The sequence below is a fragment of the Vanacampus margaritifer genome, chromosome 4 (genome assembly GCF_051991255.1).
Source record: "Vanacampus margaritifer isolate UIUO_Vmar chromosome 4, RoL_Vmar_1.0, whole genome shotgun sequence".
In the NCBI taxonomy this organism is placed as follows: Eukaryota; Metazoa; Chordata; class Actinopteri; order Syngnathiformes; family Syngnathidae; genus Vanacampus; species Vanacampus margaritifer.
In genome coordinates, this window is record NC_135435.1 from 12,155,327 (window position 1) to 12,162,500 (window position 7,174).

The 7,174-nt window shown below is 38.6% G+C and overlaps 1 protein-coding gene across 1 annotated transcript in view; it reads right to left on the reverse strand.

Annotated features, from left to right (window-relative positions):
* Positions 1-4,438: 4,438 nt before the first annotated feature.
* LOC144050551 (RNA-binding motif, single-stranded-interacting protein 1-like) overlaps positions 4,439-7,174 on the reverse strand; it is a 27,191-nt gene continuing 24,455 nt past the window's right edge. Inside the window, exon 14 of the mRNA XM_077563911.1 lies at positions 4,439-7,174. This exon is cut by the window's right edge and continues 1,265 nt beyond it. The gene's annotated coding sequence lies outside the window, so the exon portion shown is untranslated.

Genomic DNA, 7,174 nt, shown 5'->3' on the forward strand with positions numbered 1-7,174 from the left:
CCTGTTGTACCGCAGCTCTGCGCTCACAGGAACAGAAAAGCCATTGTAACGGCGCCCTTTATCGCACATGGGTGACCCCGCTGCCCATGTGTGTGTGTGCATCCCAACGTGGGTGAGTATGCATGAATGTGTGTGTGTGTGTGATGACAATGAGTGACAGAAGCAACTGTCGCCTGTGAGCGCTGCATTCTGCCGCTCACGCAAATAAAAAAGTGTAAAAGTGGAGAGCATTTATTCGATATACTTGATATCATGCTTAAGGTCCATGTACTAGTACACTCTTTGTCCTCACTAGTGAAACAATTCAGCGCACTAGTAGAATTACTATGACTAGTATAACGCTTTTCCACTTCTTGTGCTACATTTGGCCCGATAGTACACAACTGTCACACACTAGTAGTCTCCTTCTTGTAGAAATGTTTACTAGTAGTTTTGCCTCACTGGTCAGGATTTGAGCAGATTAGGTTGACATAGCAACTAGGAGTGTCAGGCGATTATTAAAATAAAAATAAAAAAACATATTTAATAATATGTTAACTCAAAAAAAAAATAAATAAATAAATATAAATAAATAAATAAATAAAATGTACACAAAAATATTTTTCCTAAGTTTTCATACTTTAATTAACATAGTGGAAACAATGTTAAACTAATAGAAATATGGCTGCATATTTTAGTCATTGATACAGTAATTTCATAATAATTCATAAAATTTTTGTTAAAATTAAAAGGATGTACAGTACTGTACTGTAAAAAAAAAAAGTGTGATATTGATTTGTGTTGGTCATGTTTCTGCCACTAGATGGCATAATTGCATTTGTAAGACATTGGTGACAGCTCAGTGCATTTTTCTTTTCATGTTAAGAGCTATCTAATCTTTGACATGAAGTAATTTGTGAACTTCAACACATGTTTAAAATTGTAAAATACAACTTGACCCCAGTCTCCACAAATATATGCATTATTATTAAATTTATTACTACTAAATTTTGACGTGGACATGTCTGCTGCGTTGCGACTGGAATTCCCCCAGTAACAGGCTCTCCAAGTAAGGCATGGTCATTAATCGTGCGTTCAAAAAAATTGTGGTGTTAAAGGAACTTTAAATTAGCTCAAAATGAACACACTAATTTTGCCACCCCTTAGAGCAACACATGGAGGCTGAAATCTGATTGGACGAAAACAACAACATCCACATCTATATACTGGGAGCAGTGCAAAAAGAGAAATGCTATGAAATGAAAATAATTGAATAGGTTGTAAATGTAGGGCAGTGATTTTTTCATAGCGTTGACCACCTCTGGCCTATGCTTCAACAAAAATCTATATTCCATAAAAATAATGGGTATTATTTGAGTGACAATGATAAGCCATTGATAGGAGAGTCAGCATCCCAGGCATCCCACGTGTTGAATTACTGATTGTATCACACTAAATAAACCAGATTAAACACTGAAGCCAGCCCGCCCACCTCCCCCTCCCGTCCCTCTTTTCATGTCGGTGCCCCGTGTCTAACCTTGGGCTTTCTCAAGGGATCAGTGCCATGTGTCCCTTCAGCTGTGGTGAATTAAAACGAGAGGCAGAGCAACAGAGTGAGCGAGAGATACTTGGCATGTTCCACGTGTTCACGGGCTTGATGCCATTAACGGAGGAATGTGATGGACATCTGTGTGTGTTTTGGGTGGATGTATATTCCTGGAGATGACATTGAGTGGTGCGTTACACACACACAGGAAACGCCGGATTCCTTTATGTGAGTGTCAAAAATGCAGCGCCAATGAATAACGACACAAAAGAGCTACAGCGCATTGTTGGTAAAATACACATGAAATAAGATCTGTTTTTTCACCAAAAATCCTCTTACTAAAATACTACTCATAGTACACAAAGAAAAGATGAATCATTTTTGTTCCTGCGAGAGTAAAATATAAATATTAATATGATATGAGACAATAACAACAAAAACTCTCACACTTACCCACATTTTTTTACAAGAGGCAAAAAGTTTTCTTTCTCTGAAAGACTTAAGACGTGTGTGATTTATTTAGTTGTGTGATAGGTGAATGGTCAATGTGTGAGAGTTTTTTGTGAGTGTGTGAAGTTTTGAGGTCTTCAAGTTTTAAATGTGAGATGTTTCTGGTGAGTTTTTGATGTGGGTGAGTTTTTGGGTGATTGTGTGCACCATTTTTTGGTGTGTGACGGGGGTATTTTGTGAAGTGAGAGGTTTTTTTTCTCATTGTTCTTTTTTTCTGTGTGTGTTCTGAAAAGGTTACCAGTGAATGTGAAAGTTTTTTTGGGGCGAATGAGAGAGGTTTTTAGTTCGTGTAAGGGCTTTTTTTTCCTTTTTGAAAGAGAACTTTTGTTGTTGAATGTGAATTTTTTCTTTCTTTTTTTGGTGTTGTTGAGAGTTTTGATGAATCAAAGATATATTTTTTTACATTAGAGGATTTTTGTTGAGTGGGAGTTTTTTTGCTGTATATTTGAGAATTTTCGCCACTGGGTGAATTTGGCTTTTCATTTTGTGCATATGAACATTTGATTTTGTATGAGTGAGAGAATTTTGGGGAGAGTGTGAGTGTTTTTAATGAAGATGAATTTTTGTGTGTGTGAGCTTTTTGTTCAGTCTGAGATTATTATTTTTTGTGTGAGATAATTTCTGCTGTGTGAGTTTTTCTCATGAGTGTGTGTGAGTTTTTGGGTGAATGCGAAAGTTTTTTTGTGTGTGGGTGTGAGGCTAATGGTTATGTGTGACAGGTTTTTGGTAAGTGGGAAAAGTTTTTGTGTGTTTTTTGAGAGTTATTTTTTGTTGTGGTCTGGATGAGTTTTTGTGTATGAGTTGATAAATGTGAGAGGTTGTTTTTGGTATGTGTTTGAAAAGTTTTGTCTTTGTGAGTTTGGTGGGTGTGAAATTTTTGGTGGATGTGAGGTTTTTTTGAATGAGAGATTTATGTAAATGTGACTCATATAATAGAGGAAGGCTGTAGTAGTACACATTCATGCATAAGTGAGGAAAATGAATAATAGAGTTTATTGAATAGGCTCAACTGAACTTTTGACACGCTATTTAATGTCATCTCCAGGGATACAAGTTTCATCCATGTGTGTTGAGGGTCCAGCAGAGGGTGCGATTGCTAATCTCACACCCGGGTGCTTGTGATCCCTTTTGACTGGTGAAAGATGGAGCTTGGTGCCTTTATGTCTCAGGGATCAGCTGCGCCTAAGTCGGAGCTTAAGTCTGGAGATCCGGCCTAAGAGTTATAAATCTACTGAGGCTGTGTGCCGCAAATAGTGCAGAAGGAAACGTTTTGGGGAATGCGCTCACACACACACACAACACACTTGTCGCCCACCTGACTGACTGAATTTAGATTGCCCTAATAAGATCAAAGAAAGGCAGTGTTGGAGTTTACCGGTGTGGGAGTGAACAGCGTCCTCTTCTGGAAGATAACGTGCGTCACTCGTGTATTGCAGATGCTGTTTAAGCAGATACTCAAATGCTTCACGTCAGGGTTGTTGCTGACATTACATCAAGTCCACATCTATGTTTAGTAAATACTGTAGAGTAAATTTGACTTTATTTGGAGTGGGACCAAATAAACTCAAAGTAGGCTAATATTTACGCTTGGAAGAGAGTAAAATAAAGAGTCGAAAAAAATAAATAAAGGTCACTCAAGGGTTGAGGAACGAACTCGATCACGACCTTCAGCTTGGGAGACTGTCACACTATCATCAGGGCTATGCCCCTTCAACTGCTTGCTTATCTCCAAGAAGAGACCAAAAACATCGTTTTTGGACATGGAGTTAGGAAAATTCCATCCGACACGAGTTATATACCAACACGCAGCAGGAGCTGTGTGGCTCAGGGAGTAGCTGAAGGTCGCGAGTTCATTCCTCAACCTTTGAGTGACTTTTATTATTTTTTACAATTCTTTATTTTACTAGTGTCCATATTACTCTAAAACTGAACCTATTTGGTCCCACTCTAAATATAGTCAAATTTATTCTACATAATTTACTGTGTAGGGAGCACATGACTTAACCTTAACCCCACCACTTTTTTTTTTTTTCCTTTGGTGTTCCACACAGCACATGTGTTGAGCCCTTGTTTTTGTGTCTTATTTGTAAATTGTCTTATCTTATGTATAAGTTTGTAATTCCCTAATGGCGAATGTGGACAGTTTCAGCAAAATTTGTGAGGCCTCTGAATCATCTCCAGTCGGTTCAAAATGCTGCTGCTCGTCTCTTAACTGGAGCACGGAAGAGGGAGCACCGCACAACTCAATAAGTTGAGATGTGACTCTTAAATTGAAGGTCTACAAATCAGTCATGTTGATTGCTATTCTTTTAAAGCGGTTGTGTTGGCGTATCAAAGTTGACATAATTTGTTGCTGTCCAAATATGAGCTTGCAGGGGTCGCATCATGAAACAGACTTGAACATTGTCAGAGAAAGAGAAGTCTTTTATTCAGCACGGTTTCAAATGTTTTCAAAGGAGAGAGCAAGGAGATGATTGTTGAGTCAGTTGAGGGTGACAGGGCAAACAATGAGGATCAAATGTACAAGATTTCCCCCCCACCCCCTACTTTAACCCTTACCCCCAAGCAATGTGAAATCACCTGCAGTAAAAGCTTGGTTACTGAAGTATTTCCTTATCGTGTGTACTTAGTACCAAAGTAGTACAACCCAAACTTCACAGCTATGACTTTTTCTTTCTTGTGTCATTCTCTTTAAACAAGTCATCTTGAGGAGAAAAGCGAAGCAAACAATACACTTATTTTCTCATTTGGCCACCAATTTGTATAAAAACAAAACAACCTAACTAGCACTAGCCATCAAGCATTATCACTCATGAGACTTCTAATTGCAGTTTTGAATCAAATACCGCATCCAAAATAGATCCCAACATGTGCCACTCATTCTAACCTCTGGAGAGCTTTACACCGACGGATTGACCTATAGTGACCTTAAAAACAGACCAACATTCAGGGGCATTGGGGTGTTCCATTGACGAAGGCAGAGACTTTCACCAAAGAAATGCATGGAGCCTGCATTCGTTTGGTGAAAAGTACTGAAGGAGCTAAACTGAACTAAATCACAAAATCTGGGGTGTCAAACTCATTTCCATCATGGGCCACATCAGTTTCCTTTAGTGGGCTGTTATAAATGTGAAAAACATATAAAGGTATAATCACATCATAGTATTACCCAATTTCCTCTGCATTTCATCGTTATATTTATTTATAACACATTGATTGTGAAATTAGAAGTTATGGAATGTGACAACCAAATACACTACAGAAAACGAGTTATGGCTATTAGGCTTGAGGATGAAATTTCAGGATGAATCTAACATGCTCAAACTCCTTTGCACGTGAACTTATTTGACCTTAAATGTCCAACTATTCAATGTTTCTGTAATTTTGGTCTTTCTGTGACTCATCCAGTTTTTGTTGCAACCTGCTATTGACACTATAAGCATCCTTTACACTACTAAGTATGCATGAAGACTCACCATTGCGGCCGATGAGTTTAGAGAGTCACAGAGTGTCATCAGAAGAAATATTCAACCGGAAGAGACACAGAAACACACCAAAGTAGACATCCCTTGCGGAAAAAAAATATACTTTTGAATGCACACAGCAAAACCGCCAGTGTTAGATTAACACTGAGAGTGTTAAATCTAACACGAGAAAAGTGTTTAAATGTGTCCACACCAATGAGTGTAAATCTGACACTTTTCAAAGTGTTACTTGTTTCACACTTAACAAGTGTTACTGCAACACTGGATAGTGTTAAAAATATACACTGGTAAACACTGAGTAGTGTTTAAAGTACTCTACACTAGTGTCAGTGTTCAACATTTAATTCTGCCAAACGACACTTAGCTCTGGTGTTTAAACACTTATGAGTGTGTTGCACTGGTGTTAGTGTTAAAAATTTAACTCAAGCTACACTTTACACTGTCTGGTAAATGGTCCTTCATTTATATAGCGCTTTTCCTCCTCAAAGCGTTTTACATTTTGACTACTGATGACATGGCATCAGGAGCAACTGGGAGTTCAGTATCTTGCTCAAGGATACTTTGACGTAGTCACACTGGCCTGGGATCAAACCCGTGCTGCCAGGGCTGGGAGACGACCACTCTACCACTGAGCCACGTCGTACCGACAACAACAACTGGTTGTATCGCTATTGAAATGTCGACAGCGCGCTGGAACGTTTCTCTTTCACCAGAAATGAGGGTTTGGTCAATTTAACAATCAAGGCAGTGCTATTTAGGTTACACCCATCATCTACCCCAACAATCAAGGACATTTACTCTGACAGTGTAAGTTTTGTTAAAATAACACTGCTCACTCGCACACTGGAAATTGAACAGGGACCGATTTGCTGTGCACGTTAAACTGTTTAACTTGTTGCTGAAAAGCAAAATTCATAACGGACCAGCACATTTCCTGGTTTAATTTGGTATTCAAACAATCCACTTCATCATGCTTTAGAGGTCAAATAAAGTTCATCTGTTTTTAGATTCATACAGGAATTTCACCCTAAAGCCCTAAATATCCTTAACTATTTGTAAGCAGTGTATATCCCAAAAGTTTCTATACAATTATTTCCCCATTTCATTTCAGGTATCATTCGGACTGACGTCAGGCCATCAGCGTTTGACAGATTATGTTTTGCAGTTTTTTATAAACATATCATTCCCTTGCCCACGGCAGGCCAATTGGCATTGGAGCAACATTGCAAAATGGCTGCCTGTTTCATCCCCAGCTGCAACTCAGAGCCTGTTTAAGAAGCTTTATTGCCATCACACTGCTTCAACGCATACTGTAGTACAATTTGCGCTTTCATGGCAAGTTTCCGGAAAAATGACCTGGTCTTGACAACCATGCAGCAAAATGAAAAATGCAAGGACAAGCGAAGCCTATCTGGAGGGCAATTTAAGGGTTACTTGAAAAAGTCAAAAAGTTTTACTTGTACCGACTTTAGGTTGTTCAAAGGCGACGTCAGTGTCAAATGGTCAGCCGTGGGAAAGGAAATTACATGTTTATAAAACTGTACATGATCACAGCCTCACGTCTGCCTGAATCATATCTGATAAATAATAATAATAAAAAAAACATCAAAAAAGGGAAGTGTGCAATGACTTTTGGGGAACCCTGTTAGAAGGT